General features: G+C 53.4%; 1 pseudogene across 1 annotated transcript in view; it reads right to left on the bottom strand.

The window, feature by feature from the left end:
- Positions 1 to 2,684, bottom strand: part of LOC309586203 (epidermal growth factor receptor kinase substrate 8-like protein 2) — a 71,856-nt pseudogene extending 69,172 nt beyond the window's left edge. The window contains exon 1 of the transcript in view: positions 2,544 to 2,684. The product of the transcript in view is annotated as an epidermal growth factor receptor kinase substrate 8-like protein 2 (transcript). The remainder of the gene's footprint in view (positions 1 to 2,543) is intronic.
- Between the last annotated feature and the right edge of the window lie 13,247 nt (positions 2,685 to 15,931).

The raw sequence follows: 15,931 nt of genomic DNA, 5'->3' as shown, positions 1-15,931 counted from the left end.
TCTCTCCCAGCTGCCACCTCAAATCCTCGAGATCCCCGTTGGCCACCCAAAATTCCAGGCACCATTTCCAGCCTGGAAACAAACTCGGAGTGCTCTCAGAGCGAGACCTTAAAGCTGGAGCACCTCAGCCCCCACACCTGCTCAATCCCTGCTCTCCCAGGGGCTCAGCCTGGAGAAAAGGAGGCTCCAGAGAGACCTTTTCTCTCTCTGGAATTCCCTGACAGGAGGGGGCAGCTGGGGGGGGGGGGGGGGGTCGGGCTCTGCTCCCAGGGAACAGGGACAGAAGTTCTGAGTCATTTCAGGGAGTGAAGAGTTACAGGGCAGGAAACAAAGGCAGCTGAAGAAGATCTGAGACGATTTTCCCTTATTCTTACACACCTCAGACATTCAATTTTGTCCAAGTTTGTGTCTCGAATTTAAACCCAACTCCTTCCCTGTGGGAAGGAGGAGATGATCCCGGCCTGCCATGTGCCAGAGCGAGAGTGACAGAGGGAAGGATGTTACTTGGGGAAGGGTGGCACACTGACATTTCATGGCAGAGAGACTTCATTTTTTTTAACAGCAAAAGCTTCAGTATTTCACAAAATCTGTGTTCCCTGTGATTATTTGTAAAGCATTGTGGATGGGCTTGGCACTTCCCTGACAGAAACACTGGCAGGGCTCTGCCTGGAGGGATCTATAATTGGAGATGGGAAGAGTGGATGGGAGGACAGGGATGCAGCAGAGGGAGATCAGAAAGAGAATTACGAATTCTTTCATTCTTTTCTGGATTTTTTGGGTTCTTTTAATGTGATCCATTTTAAATCCAGGCTTAAGATCTGATTCAACTTCAGATTTTTTTTGCTGCCCAAACTTTCTTCTGTCCCTGGCTGGAGCAGAAAACCAAAATTTCAAAATTCCTCATGAAATAAATAGGAGGGTGGTGTGGGAACAGCCTCACTTTCCCAGGTGGAAACACTTCCCTCCGGGTTTATCATTCTGGGAACAATTCTGGCCCAAAGAAGGGGAAGCACAGAGTGGCACTGCCAGGGTGTGACACGGCCAGGGCACAAGGAGGCCCTGGGTTCTCCTCCAGGTTTGTTTGTGGAAGGTTTGGGGTGGTTTGGGGTGGCTGAAGGGTTTCTGACAGCATTAATTGGGAGTCAATCCCCCTACGGATCCCCATTCCCAGTTCTCCCAGGAAGCTCCTGCAATGGTCTCTAAGGGGTTAATGGAATATCTGCTTTTCCCTGCACGGATGACGGGGCCCAAAGCACTTCCCTGGCCCTGCAGGATCCCAACACTGAAAATCCCCGAGCAACACCTCGGAGCTGCCGCAGGCACCCAGACAGAAGGGGAAGGTGCCCATTCCCTCAGCTCCCGGCTGCCAGATGGGGGAATATTTTGGGCTTTTGGGAAAAGCGTTGGGTTTCCACCTTTTCCCTGTGTGTGAGGAAGCGCCTGGCACCAGGGAATGCTCTGCTGAGCTGGGAGGCCCCGGCATTCCTGGAGAGAAATCTTTAGGATTAGGTGGGGGATTACACCACCTGCTCCCTTTCCCTGTGGCTGGGGGCACCAGGCTGAGGGCACAGCGGGCGGGATGTGCCGGAGACCCAAATCCCACTGGAACCACGGCGTTTTCCATCCCCTTGGGTCCAATTCCGGGCAGGAGCAGCACCTGGAGGACAAAGCTGCGCGGCAGCCGAATGCCGGGTGACAAAACCCCTGAAAAACAGGCTTGAGGAAGTGGCTGGGTGGAAGGGTGAGCTGAGGGAGGTGCTAATTAGAGCACTGGGGGAAGGTGGTAATTAGAGCACTGGGGGAAGGTGGTAATTAGAGCACTGGGGGAAGGTGGTAATTAGCTCTGCTGCTCACCGTGGCTCAGCCTTCAGCTGTCACTCACCCACTCCTGGAGCCTGTGGAACACGTTCCTGTCCCATCTGCGAGGGAAACGCTTCCCCTTCCCTCTTCCTGCAAAAGCAGAGGAATCCTTGTCCCTGGATGACCAAGGCCGGGCCAGGGGTGGAGACGCCATCCCTGCAAGGCTTCAAAAACCGTGGATGTGGCGCTGGAGGACAGGGGTGGCTGGGGAGCGTGCTGGTGGGGCTGGGTTGAGGGTTGGACTTGGCGATCCCAAAGGTCTTTTCCAGATATTCTCCTGCAAATAGAATGTTTATATAATAAAGCACACAATTTGGAGCTCGTTAAACAGTTACATTTCAGTCAAAACTCTGCACATAATCTCTTCATGAGGGGTTTTGAATTCCACCTCCCCTCTGCAGCAGCGATCCCGTGATTCCAACACGGATCTCCAGTCCCCTTTGGCATTTTCTGATTTCCAGGCAACATCTCATGGCCTCAAAAGCCTTGGTAGACTTAATCAAAGCTGGGCTGAGTCTAAAGTGGACTCGAGCACAACGTTCAGGTGCAATGGATGCTGCTGGAATGGGGGCTCTAATGCCAGGTGTCACATCCTCCCAAACTTCCAGCTCCCGGAACTAGAAAGGAGCTTTAATGGATGGAAAAGAAATCCCCAAACCACAACCTGAGAATGAGTTAATGACTTGGAAATCACCGGGAAGGGCAAAGCGTGGGGGCTGGAAGTCAAAGGGGTTCAGAGTTGGCCTCAGGTGCTGGTGCAAGGATGACACGAGGAGGGGAGGTGGAGGTTGCACTGGTTCCTCTCCCGAGGCATCCGATGGCATTCCGCAGTGGGAAATGCAGGGAAAAGAAATCCAAAATTCAGAACTGGCTCAGGAGAGCCAGCAGCTGCCTGGGAACACCAGCGGGAGCAGAGACAAGGAGCAGGACAAGGAGAAGGCAGGAAAGGAGAAGCCACTCGGGCTTCTGAGATGGCTTCCAGGGGAGGGGGAAGGGAGCCCTTCCCGTGCCTCAAATACCGGGAGCACAGCAGCAAAGGGATGTGTGTGACAGGGATGTGCAGGACCGGAGGGCACCGGCTGGAATCTCCCTGGACACAGGTGATGCAGCTCCCTCAGGGCACACCTCACCCCAGCCAGGGTGCAGGGATGGCTCTGCCCAGGCTCAGCTGCGCCTCTGGAAACGCCAAATCCCAGCTCCCTGCCCTGGAGCTGCCTCCTTCCTGCCGGGAAAGGAAAAGCAGGACTGAATTTTCCAGGTCCCCCCCACCTGGTTCTGTCTCAGCTTTGAGCTGGAACTTCCTCAAACCTCCCAAGCCAGTCCCAGCCTTTCCCACCAATTTCCTCTGTGGAACCTAAGCAGCCGCACCTCCCTCTCTCTAAATAATCAGAACATTGGCAGGGCTGCTCTCTCCACACTTTAATTCTCTCCACAGTTCAATTTTCTCCTTTCAGAGGTATTAGGAGCTGTTTGCACTTCAGTTTTTTCCGGCTCTGTGCTTTGCTCCTCTGTTCCCAGGCACCAGTTCTCCCTGAGCTGCTCCCTACCTTGTTTAAGAGTTCATTTGTTTGGAGCTCCTTGGAAGCAGCCGCAGGCACTGAGGAGATGCCAATTAGTGTCAGGGCAGTTAATTTGGGGGGGGGGGAAGGAAACAGGACTTTAAACTGCTCCAAGGCCTGTTCCTCCTGCACTGGGAAATACAGGGAGCACCTGAGCTGCTCAGCTGGGCTGCTTTAGGGTGCAGAGGTGAATTTGGAGCTGATTTATTTGGGGTGCTCAGCAGATGCTGGCCATGATCTCTGCACGTGCAATCCCAGCTGCTCTGCCAGGATGGAGCCTTCCTTAGCTCCCAATAAATCTCAAACCACTCCTTAGCTCCTCATAAACCTGAAACCAGAAGGTTGGCACAGCAGCCTCCTGAGAAGTAGCATTTTGACAGGGATTTTTTCTGAACCATTAACTTTTGTTTGCTGGAGCTTTCCCTGCAAAGCGCTGGATCCGCATCCCGACACGTTCGGGTGGGATTCCTCAGCGCCGCGTCTCGTCCTAAAAATACTCTGAAAAAGGAGATTTGTCCTCTCTAGGTACACTCTGCCCTTTAACAGAGAAAGCCTTTGGAAAGGATTGATGCCGGTCTTATCACATTCATGTATATTTTAATTATGATTATCAGCAGAAGTCATAATTAATGACAATGGAATATCTCCATATTAACAGCTATCAGGAACAGCCCACACAATTTCATGGGGGTGACCTCAGTGCTTCTGTGGGAATCTCAGCCCAATTCCCAGCTGTCCAAAGGCTCCTTTTGCTGGCACTGATCCCACTTTCAGCAGAACTGTGCAGCTCAGTGATATTAAAGTCAGCAAAACTCTCAAGTATAAACCCATTTCCCAGGTTTTTTCACGAGGGAGTGTTCCTGAGGTCAGCCCTGCACCGTTTGCTTCAGAGGACTTCAGCCTCCCGTGCTGGCACAGAGCTCCAAGGGAAGCAAAGTGCCCCAGGAAAGCTGCGCTGGGGGAGAACAACCACCACAAAAACTGGGATTTGCTGGCACAGGGGCTTGGACATCACACATCCTTCCCTGTTCTTGGGTAACAGAGTTATCACAGATCTCCTGAGTAGCTACACCAGTAAAAAAGTGACTTTTCCAGCCCAGATGCAGCTGCATAAGCGTTCGGAGTGGCAAAATGAAAAGAATGTAAAAATCCCACCATGGAGTGAGATGGTGCCGCCTCCTGCACCTGGGCCACCATGGAACACTCCAGGCTGGGGGAAGAGGGACTGGAAAACTGGGAAAGGCCCTGGGGGTGCTGGGGAAAGCAGCTGGACACGAGCTGGGTGTGCCCAGGTGGGCAAAGCCAAGGGCACCTGGGATGTGCCAGCTCGGGGTGACAGCAGGGCCGGGGCAGTGCCCGTCCCTGTGCTGGCACTGCTGGGGCACCTCCAGTGCTGGGGGCAGCTCTGGGACAAGAGGGACACGGAGGGGCTGGAGCGAGTCCAGGCAAGGGAACGGAGCTGGGAAGGGGCTGGAGAGTTCCTGAGAGAGCTGGGAAAGGGCCACAGCCCGGAGCAAAGGAGGCTCAGGGGGGACCTTGTGGCTCTGCACAAGTCCCTGACAGGAGGGGGCAGCCGGGGGGGTCGGGCTCTGCTCCCAGGGAACAGGGACAGGAGGAGAGGGAACGGCCTCAGGCTGGGCCAGGGGAGGCTCAGGGTGGATATTGGGGAAATTCCTCCATGGAAAGGGCGCTCAGGCCTTGGCACAGCTGCCCAGGGAGGTTTGGAGTGCCCACCCCTGGGAGTGCTCCAACACCTGTGGCTGTGGCATGGGCGGACGTGGTCAGCGCTGGCCGTGCTGGTGCTGGTTACACTCAGTGATCTCCGAGGTCTTTTCCAACCTTGATTCCGCTCTCAAGGCAGCCCCACGGAGGAGCAGCACAAAAGGCACCCCCAGGCTGCGAGCGGAGGGTTCAGAACACGCTGCGGCAGCAGGAACGAAGCTCTGCAGGATGAAACTGAAAAGGGGAGAAATGCCGGGCTCTGTGAAAGGGAACAACTGAGAGAGCCACAAACGAGCCACCAAACTTCTCACAGGGGACACCACCAGCAGCACAGGTGTGAAGGGACTTCTTTTTGCCCCAGAAGTGTGAATCCACAGCCCAAGCCACGTGCACACACTGCAGATGTGAAGTGTATTTTTACTGCCAGCAAGCACTTGGGAATAAAAAAACCTCAGCCCCAAAGCTTGATGTCTAAACAGCAACACAGAAGTTCTAAACCAGCTGTCGAGAGAAACAAAACACAGCAAAAACAAAGCAGACAGGGAGCAAAACCTTGTCACACTGGCTGTGTTTCCGAGCGTGACAGCTTCTGCCATGCTGGGAATGCAGCACCAAACACAAAAATCCTACTGCAACTCCTGGATCCCATAGCAGGAAGGACATGGAGATTCCCCGTGGGAATCAGGGATGCAGGACTCGGCTGTGCTGCCATCACTCCCTCAGGAATAGCCAGGTTTAGCTCATTCTGTCTGCCCAGAGAGGGGGATTTGCCCCTGGATCCCCTGGAATGTTCCAGGCCAGGCTGGACACTGGATCTGGGAGCAGCCCGGGACAGTGGGAGGTGTCCCTGCCCGTGGCAGCGCTGGCACTGGATGAGCTTTAAGGTCCTTCCAAGCCCAAATCGTTCTGTGAGTCTTAGAGCCCTGAAATTCTCATGACAGAGGTGGAACTGCAAGAGCTTAAGGTCCCTTCCCAAAAAACCCCCATTGCACGACTCTTCAGCTTCTGGAGCCCTGGGTCCATGGAAATGCAGTTTCAGAGGAGCTCCGAGGAAATGGGTGTTTTGGGGAGAGCAGAGTGGCTGGAAGAGAGGAACAGGAACAGTCTCCTCGAGCAAGCCCTTGTGTCTCAGGGAGCGGGATCGGCTCGCTCCTAACGCACCTGGTGACTCCCAGAGCGGGGGATGGAAATGCAGCCCTGGTCCGAAAGAAACCTCTGCGCATCATGCGCGGGCGCGTTGCCCCATTGCGCGGGGCCCCCGCGCGGGCGCGGTGGCTACTGCGCATGCGCGGGCGCGGTGGCTACTGCGCATGCGCGGGCGCGGTGGCTACTGCGCATGCGCGGGCGCGGTGGCTACTGCGCATGCGCGGGCGCGGTGGCTACTGCGCATGCGCGGGCGCGGTGGCTACTGCGCATGCGCGGGCGCGGTGGCTACTGCGCATGCGCGGGCGCGGTGGCTACTGCGCATGCGCGGGCGCGGTGGCTACTGCGCATGCGCGGGCGCGGTGGCTACTGCGCATGCGCGGGCGCGGTGGCTACTGCGCATGCGCGGGCGCGGTGGCTACTGCGCATGCGCGGGCGCGGTGGCTACTGCGCATGCGCGGGCGCGGTGGCTACTGCGCATGCGCGGGCGCGGTGGCTACTGCGCATGCGCGGGCGCGGTGGCTACTGCGCATGCGCGGGCGCGGTGGCTACTGCGCATGCGCGGGCGCGGTGGCTACTGCGCATGCGCGGGCGCGGTGGCTACTGCGCATGCGCGGGCGCGGTGGCTACTGCGCATGCGCGGGCGCGGTGGCTACTGCGCATGCGCGGGCGCGGTGGCTACTGCGCATGCGCGGGCGCGGTGGCTACTGCGCATGCGCGGGCGCGCTGCCCTTCTTATATTAAAACCAAAATTTTCACTCTGTCCCCTGTAGTTTTCCTCGTATGTACCTTCAAAACGTTCATTCTGTCCCTCACAGATTAGCTCAGGTCTTTTCCCTCAAATTGTCTATGTCTGTCCCCTACCGATAAGAACCTCAATTTTCATCCCAAAATGTCACCTACTAATTGCCTCGATTTTACCTCAAAACGTTCATTTTCTCCCATACAAATTAACTCACATTTTACCCCCAAAACGTTCGTTTTATCCCCTACAGAACGTGCCCAGCATCCGAGCAACAGGACCGCGAATGCCTGGCGGCAGCAGCGCCACCGCTCCGCGATTTGCGCTCTGGCCACTGAAGCCCCACACGGCCGGGACAAGCATGAGGCGGCGGCACCCACGGAAATCGTGAGGTCGTGGCCTGCGGTACGGGATGTTACCCCCTGAGCGGCAGCACCGAGCGTAAAAAGCCGCTGCGCCCGCACGGCCTTCCCGCGGCGCTGCGCGTGGGTAGCTGCGGCCGCTCCCTGCACACGCGCAGCTTTCTTCAGCCGGCGTCGTTGGGCCAATGCGCGCCTGCAGCTGCTCCCCGGGGTGGCTGCAGTGCCTCCTGTGCACCAGCAGGTGGAAGCAGCGAGCAGCACCGCGCAGCTCTCCCGCTTCCCTGCGCGCACGTCGCTTTCTCTCATTGCACCCGTGCGGTTTTCCGCGTTACTGCACGGCCACGGCTTCTCAATTTACTGCGCGTGTGCCGCTCTCCAAGTCGTTGCTCATTCCTTTGCTTTTTTGAGTTCTGCCGCTTATGTGCAGGTATTTTTGCTGGGGTTTTTTTAGGTTTGAGGAGTTTTATTACTGCTTTTTAACTGCACGTGCACGGCGCTGCTGAGTTCACATGCACTGTGCGGTGTTCTTACTTGCGGTGTTAGCGAGAAGGAGAAGAGCCCAGCCCGTGCTTGGGTTCGGGAGGAGTGCAGCAATGCGCAAGACGAACGTTTGAAACAACGCAGGTCAGCGCGGTGCAAACGACCTGGCAGGTGAGGGTAGCGCACAGAGAAAGGCTACTATGTGCACAGTAGCAGAAGTCAGAATTGTGACATGGAAAAACATGCTTTCCTTCTCGCCCCCGATACAGGAGTCCAGGATGGACGCTTGGAGCACGTCCATCAGAGCACCAAGGACCTCTGCAGGAGCCACAGCCCTAAAGACTCACGATGGCACTGAACACCTCTGTGCTCTGTTAACCAAAGACTGGGGCAGATCATGCCTGAAGAAAGAGTGGTCTCTGTTTTTTTCCAAGCTGCTACAGAAACAAACAAAGGTAGAAAGGTAAAAATGAACAAAGGAGGGAAGGTGAGAAAGGTCGTTTGAAAGTCAAAGTCAGAGAGAGAGAGAGAGAAAGAAAGTCAAAGTCAGAGAGAGAAAGTCAAAGTCGGAGAGAGAAAGTCAGAGAAAAGAAAGAAAGAGAGAAAGAAAGTCAGAGTCACAAAGAAAGAGAAAGAAAAATAGAGAGAAAAAGGAATAGAGAAACAGAATAGGGTTTGAGAGAAAAAGAAATCGAGTTTAAAAGAGAATTAGTGTTGAAGAGAAAAAGAGAAACTGAGAAATAGAGTGACAGAGACATCCAGAAATAGTTAAACAGTGAGAAAAAGATAAAGAGTTAGAAAAAGTCAAGGGAGGAATAGACTGAAAAGTAAAGCAAAGCAGAGCAGCAAAGCAAGAAATACGGCGAAAAAATTACTAAACCACACCAAAGGAAGAGAGCAACCAAAAGGGGGGAGGGGGGGTATCTTTATTAGGGTTTATTCAACTTTACTGAACGAGGGTTTTTTATTTACACTTCAGCAAAGCAAGTGGAAATAACAACATACACAAGCACAAATACAATCCATATGCACACTGGTCAAAGTCCAATTGACATACAGAGCAGTATGTGCAAGTGCAGCAGCAAACACCAACACAGAGCAACACAAGCCAACCCCCTATCAGTACAATGTAACAATTGTTCTATTTCTGGAAAATTCATTACATTTTATTGTTTCAGGAAACCCAAAACAACAGCAGCACAGGGAGAAGAAAACACTCATCCACCACACACCTCCTTCAGCTGACACACAAACCCACCCTCGCTCTCGTCTCGAGAGCACCCCATGGGAACGCGGTTCCCGGGAGCCCCAAAATCATCCCGCCTGACAAATCTCCGGCACGGTCGGCACCCAAACCCTGGCGATGAACGGCACCTCACAGACCGGCCGGGTCCCAGATAAACAAACCCAGCCGGGAGGGAAAACATCCCCAGACAGCGCAGCTGGGTTGTTTTTACTCTGAGTTTAAAAAGCAGCTGAAAAGCCTGAAAGGCAAAACTCACACACACAAGGTTAGGACCATTCCACACCCGCACTCTTCTCGCAGGCAGACAGACACAGGCACACACACACACAGTCACACACCCTTCAGCTTACACCCTGACTGCAGCCCTTACTCCAAACATCCCAGCCATGGAGATGCTCCGACACAGCTTCTGGATGCCGCTCCTCGACGTCGAACGGCGCGCGCCGGGAAAATCGGCAGCGTCGGTGACCGCGGAGATCCGGAGCCGCCTCGGGGACCTGCGAGACAACGGGAGGCGGTCAACGAGACGCCGAGGGCTGGGAGTTATTCCCACACCGGGCCCATAAGTCTTCTGCCCAAAAACCCATGAAAAAGAGATGAACCACTAAGTTTTATAACTCTTCTACTTAACCGTGACCCTACGTGCCGGGGCAGGGCAGCTCAAACCCAGAAAGCACACAGGGAAGTGTTTTACCATGTACAGCCCCGTGAAACAGAGTGGGCCGAGAGGCAAGAACTAAAACGCAGGGGAAAGCAGGGATTAGATACAATAAAATGTCGGTAGGGCCTTTTTTAAGCTGAACCTAAGTCGATCACTACATCAGGTTGAACTCTATGTTCACTTCCAAAGACATATGTCTTTTCAAATCCAGACAGCTGGTTTAGAACTTCTGTGCTGCTGTTTAGACATCAAGCTTTGGGGCTGAGGTTTTTTTATTCCCAGGTGCTTGCTGGCAGTAAAAATACACTTCACATCTGCAGTGTGTGCACGTGGCTTGGGCTGTGGATTCTGGGGCAAAAAAAATTCAGGAATCAGGGAAAGAAAGAGATGGAAAAGAGAAAGAGAAAGGGAGTGTGAAGGGAAAGGGAAAGGGAAAGAAAGGTGGAAGAGAGAAAGGGAAAGGGAAGGGAAGGGAAAGGAAAAATTAGACATAGAAATAATATTAAACCCCAAAATAAAAATAAATATGATGCCACTCCCCATCCCGTTCCCCAGTTCCCCATCCCATCCCCCGCTCTCCATCCTGTTCCCCCACTCCCCCATCCCGTTCCCCATCCCGTTCCCCATCCCGTTCCCCCATCCCGTTCCCCCATCCCGCTCTCCCGCTCCTCGCTCACCGCCCGGGCCCGTCCGTGCCCGCCCGCCCCAACCGCTCCCGCCGATTCCAACTGGCCACGCGCAGCCCCGAGCCGCCTCCCCATTGGCCAGCCCTCGGCCCGCCCCGCCTTCCCATTGGCCGTTGGGGCCGTCAATCACGCGGGAAACCCCGCCGCCCGCAGGCGCTGTCCCACGGCGGCCGCTGGAATGCGGCCCGGGCACATCCCCAAGGGAAAAGGAGGCACAAAATGAGGAATTGGGAAGTAAAAGGGGAAGGCTGCCCAGCGCCCGCGGCGCCCCGACAACGAGGAGCAGCCCCCACTCCTCTCCCCATCTTCGTTTTGCACCCCCGAGCCCTGCACGTTATCAGGGAGCAGCCCCAACCCTCTCCCATCATTAACTCGGAGATATTCCATGGTTTTTCCAAACTGCTGAATTTATTGTGCTGAAGAGCCGCTTCGTTCAGCACACACCGGTCCATAGAGCTGCATAGAAAAGTGCTGAGATACAATTCCAGGCTTCCCCAGCCCATCTCCAGGTGTCACCCCCAGCCCTCCCAGGGGCTCCCAGTTCCCAGGGCAGAGCAGAACCAGCACCCAGCCAGCAGCTCCTCGGTCCTGCGAGGTGTGTGGCACTTCCAGAAGTACACGATGCCTTGGAGCAAGCTGGCCAAACAATTCCACACCTAAACCCTTCAATCCCTGCAAGTCAAGGCAGACTCACAAATGCCCAAGAATTCGCACCTGCCATGGAAAAGTTAAAAGATCAACGTCTGCCTGAACTGCATTTGCAGAGTCCAATTGCACCCATTTTGCTCTGCCTCACGCTCGCAAATTGCCCGGAACGTGCTGTGTACAACAGCCTGGAAACCATGGAAAACTCCTGACACTGGTATCCCGACTCTGCCTCCTGCAGACACCCAGCTCAGGGAAAGCTTTGCAGCAAAGCACATCCCAAAGGAGCTGTTTTCCCCGAGGAAGCCCAGCAGCGGCAGCGCTGGCCCAGAGCACAAAGCAGCAGCTCTGCTGGGGAAGAGCATCCTTCAGTTCCTCTGCTGCTCACTTGACCAGAGAGCTGTTCCTAGGCCACATTCACTGCCCCACCCTGGATGAAATACCTGCACCCCCCCTTCCAAGTGCTCACTGCTCCCTGCTGTTCACGTGACCTTTTCTACATCAAACTACCAGGAACAGTGCCCAGACAAATGGAGACCTTTCAAAAAAAAAAAAAAACAAAAAAACCCCTGGGTTTGCATAAATAAGCACTGAACCTAAAAACTTTTATGTTTCCAGTATTCCAACCATGTCCAGATGGTGAGCAGGTGCTAAAAATAACAACAGAAAAGCACAAAAAGACACAAATCTTCCTTCTCGACCTTCAATATCCTCAATTCAGGAAAATCACCAAACTCAACAGCTCTATATAGAAGGGGAAAAAACCCCACGTGTACTTTGAGCTGGTGAGAAGAACAGGAACCTGCAGCAATTAAGGCTGCACAGTCCACAGCAGCAAGAGCTCAGCACACGTCCAGACAGGCAATTCCAGCACCTAAATTAAAAAAAGAAGAAAAAGTTGATTACTTTTTTTAAAAGTTACTCTAAGTTCGTAAAACCAAACCAGCCTTTGCTCTTGATTTTGGCTCACTGATGCACACACACACACAAGAAGCCAATGGTCACACAGGGCCCCCTTGCAGAATTCCTGATCCAAACCCTCGCCTTTCCTGCCCAGCACTGAGGGAAATCTGACAGAGGATTCATAAAGAGCCCTCGCTGAGAGCAGTCATCGCCCCAGGCCTTCAGGCTTGGCAAGATCCTGAAGTGAACGGACCCAAATTCAATTCCTAAATCTGAATCTCTGACAAGTCCTGTTAGAAAAACAGCGGACAGTCCATCAGAACACAGAATTAAAAGGCTGCACAAGGAATAACAGAAGCTTTTCCAGGAATAGCACAAGTTCCTTCTCTCCCTCACCGGTCCGGGACCGTGAGACCGAACCTTGGGCCCCAGGAGACAGGAGAGCTGTTATCAACACCCGAACCTCCCAAGCGTTGTTATTGCTCAGAGAGCTGCGCCGGCACTGAGCTACTCCCATGCGCCTGCAGGGCTCTGGGGAGGGGCAAGACGACCTCCCACTCCTGCCTGGAGAAATTTCAACACCCTAAAAAGTCATTTCCCTTCTCTCTCTCTGACCCACGGCCAAAGCAGCTGTGTAGAACAACCCGGGGGATTTATGGGAGGGCTGATTCTCTCAGGAAAGACCCCAGACCCTGAGGAAACAAAACCACCCCAAATTTCCAGCTGAAAACACGCTGCCTCCTGAACGGGAGCGCACAAAACTCTCTAGAGCCAGACAGGAGGTGACAGACCGGAAAAAGCCAAAAGATGTGCTCTGCTTGCATGCACTCTCTGACTGGTAATTCCACAGGAAATTCCCCACGGATCGTCAGCAGTCGCCTACAACTTGTCCTCTGCAATCATGACTGCCTTGGCTTTCTGTGGAAGTGTTTCAAACATCCAGGGAGGGTTCAGGGCCTCGGCTGGCTCGTTTATGGCTCTTCCTGACAGGCCCAGGCCAAACCCAAGCACCCCCCTCACTGCTCCAGCCCCAGGTTCAGGGAAATATTGATACGGCTTAGAAATACTCTCCTTCCCTGAAACTCAGTCCCTCCCTGCGCATCCCCTGAGAGGATTTACTCCGTCCTTTGTTCCCGACAGCACCTCTCCAGCGCAAGTCCCGCTTCACACAGACACTGACTAAGCAGACCTAAGGCAATGGTTCCAGCAGCAGCTGCAATCCCGAGCTCCCTGTCTCCTGCACAGCTCATCCAAGCACTCCCAGCAATCTCACCTCGGCCCAGACACCCTCTGTCCTCAGAGGGAAACACAACCCGATGGCACGCAGCTCTGGCACCACATTCCCTCTTCCCTTCTCCCTTTTTCCAGCACACCAGGCTGCTGGCAATGGCATTCCCATGGCAGTTCATCCCAGCACAGAGAAGAGGAGCCTGTGACTTACCCACACCATGGGCAGGACAAGGGGGGCCCTAGCTGGCAGGGACGGGTTCTTCTAGCACAGAGGTTTCTGAGCCCAGAAAGGAGCCTTGCTTTGGCTTCCCTGACTTATTCAGCAGCCCTCTGGAAACACGTGGCAGGGAGGGAAGCTGCTTTTCCTGACACCATTCAGCTGCCAAAACCAGTAACCCCTCCACAGTGCTCCTGCAGCCTTGCCTGGCCCTGGGGCCATAGAGCAGGAGCCTTGTGGGCATGAACCTGCCCCTGATTCATCCCCTGAGCAAAACCCGCTAGTGAAAGGTGGTGAGAGCAACCAGGGCAGGGGTGGTAAGCAAATCTGGGACCCCTTAGGAGAGGCCTGTGCCACCAGAAATGTAGAATGGTGTCTTTCAGTTGAAGGGGACATACAGTGTTCATCTAACCCAGTTGCCTCACCAAACACGCTATCTGACATACAAAATAATAAGCAGAAACCTTATTTCTGATATTTCCTCACTTCTAAGTCGCAGAACTTGCAACTAAACCTACTCCATCTGAAAATCTGCGAATGTCATTTATTAGATTATTTGTAATCATCCTCGCTGCTGAAGGGTTAACATGGTGTCCTTAAATCCTGATGCTTATCAATAATTAAGGGCACAGCAGAATTCTTCACTAAAATCTACTGTAGTCTTTTCCAGAACTGATTTCTAATCCTTTCCAAGACAGCTGCACAATTTAATTAAAAAAAAAAAAAGTGCTGAACCATATTTCACAACTTGCCAGCTGCCTGCCAGGGCAGAGGGGTGCATGGCTCTGGCAGGGAGGGCACAGCCTCAGCACCAGCCTGCCTGGAGAACCTAGCTCTGCTCAGTGCCTCAAGCAGCAGTGCCTCAGGAAGGACCCTTTCCCAGCCCATCCAAAAGGACATAGGCACTTACTGGTCTGGCCACAGGGAGGGGGTGAGTGCTGCAACGGGGAGGCTCCTGCACAAGTTTGGAGTGGGCAAAGAAGGCACAACTGAGAAGGAATGGCCACCTCAGCCCCTCTCCTTCATTACAGCTCTGCACCTTCCCCTACCTGTAGGTCATAGGGAGAGGTGACAATGGGCACTGAGGGAATTAGTTGGCTGAGCAAGCTGGTGGGCAGAAGGTCCAAGAAGCTGACTTGCAAAAAAACCCCAAAACCTAGAACGGTTCATCGTGATTAACCACATATCAGAAATGCCTTCCTCTCTAATGGTAAAGCCACTGACACACTTCTTCTTCTCTTGCTTTGTCATTTATCTCGTAAATCAACCCATCTGCTTTCAAACCAAACGTGCCAAGTAAATATGAAGATTATTAGGAAGCCTTTTTATTTCCCTAGAGCGAATTAAACAGCTGGAGGTTACATTTTTTTTAACATTGCCAAGCTGTTACCAGGCGTAACAAAAGGCAGTTGGCTGCACACACAGCCCCGCAATGTTTCACTGGGCTGATGCAGCAAAATCAAGGAACTTGTGCCTTGCACCCAGCTGCAAATGCCAGAGACGCACCGCTGATTTTATGGCAACTGTCACACCAGGAGAGCTGATCCTCCCAGACAGTGGAAGTACACAATTAGGTCACATTAAACATCGAGAAAATGCCACAGCAGTTCCACATGCCCACTACAAGGGAGTGACACTGGAAAACAGTTCCTAGCTGGCAAGAGCCATCCCAGCATCAGTGCATAATAAACTGCTAAAAGTTTACAGATGAAGTCTGAGGGTGCAGAAGCGTGAGCAATCGCCCAAACAGAGGGATTCATAACATTTTCCCACAAGGCAGAGAAGTAAGACAGGCAAGCACCAAAGCCTGGTTTATTCCCCCTGGGAAGCCACCGCTACCTCCTGTTCACAGAAACAGAGGGGCTGGGTACAGCATTCCTTCAGGAGGGTTTCCTTTAGGGCCAGAATAACAAGATGAAGCAGTGGTGCTCACAGCAGAAGCTTCAGACTTGTGTAGGCTTTTTTATCCATGTACAACACCAAGCTCCTAGCCTTACCACAGGAGCAAAAGTGTTTGCAGTGTCCTGACCATTGCACCCACACACTACAGAGTACGTCCTTGGCCAGAGGTGGACTAGCGAGAAAAGCACAGCCCAGTCTGCTTCCAGAAAGCCTTTTGCATCCTGTCAGCACCACCTACGTTCAGCTTAGTCCAGTCTTGCACACCTGAAATCAAAGGTAGTTATGAAAGGCAGCTGTTGTCACAGATAACAGACATTCTGTTGCACAATTATTTGGTGCTCGCCACAAATTGCACCGAAACAACTTCTATGCCATTGCCACAACAGTGGTAATTCTTTAAAACATGAATAAAAGGGCTCTGTACAGGAGGGCAATGCTGCATGGGGAGAGAACACACCACACCATGTAAACTTCAACACTGTGAGAAGTGTCAGTCTATGTCTTTTTACTCCCATATACTCCCATGTATCTTGAAACTACTTGTGGAGTCTACTGATTACAAAAGCATGCTTA

The sequence above is a fragment of the Coloeus monedula genome (assembly GCF_965178545.1).
Source record: "Coloeus monedula genome assembly, chromosome: 2".
In the NCBI taxonomy this organism is placed as follows: Eukaryota; Metazoa; Chordata; class Aves; order Passeriformes; family Corvidae; genus Coloeus; species Coloeus monedula.
This window is presented reverse-complemented; position numbering and strand designations above follow the sequence as displayed.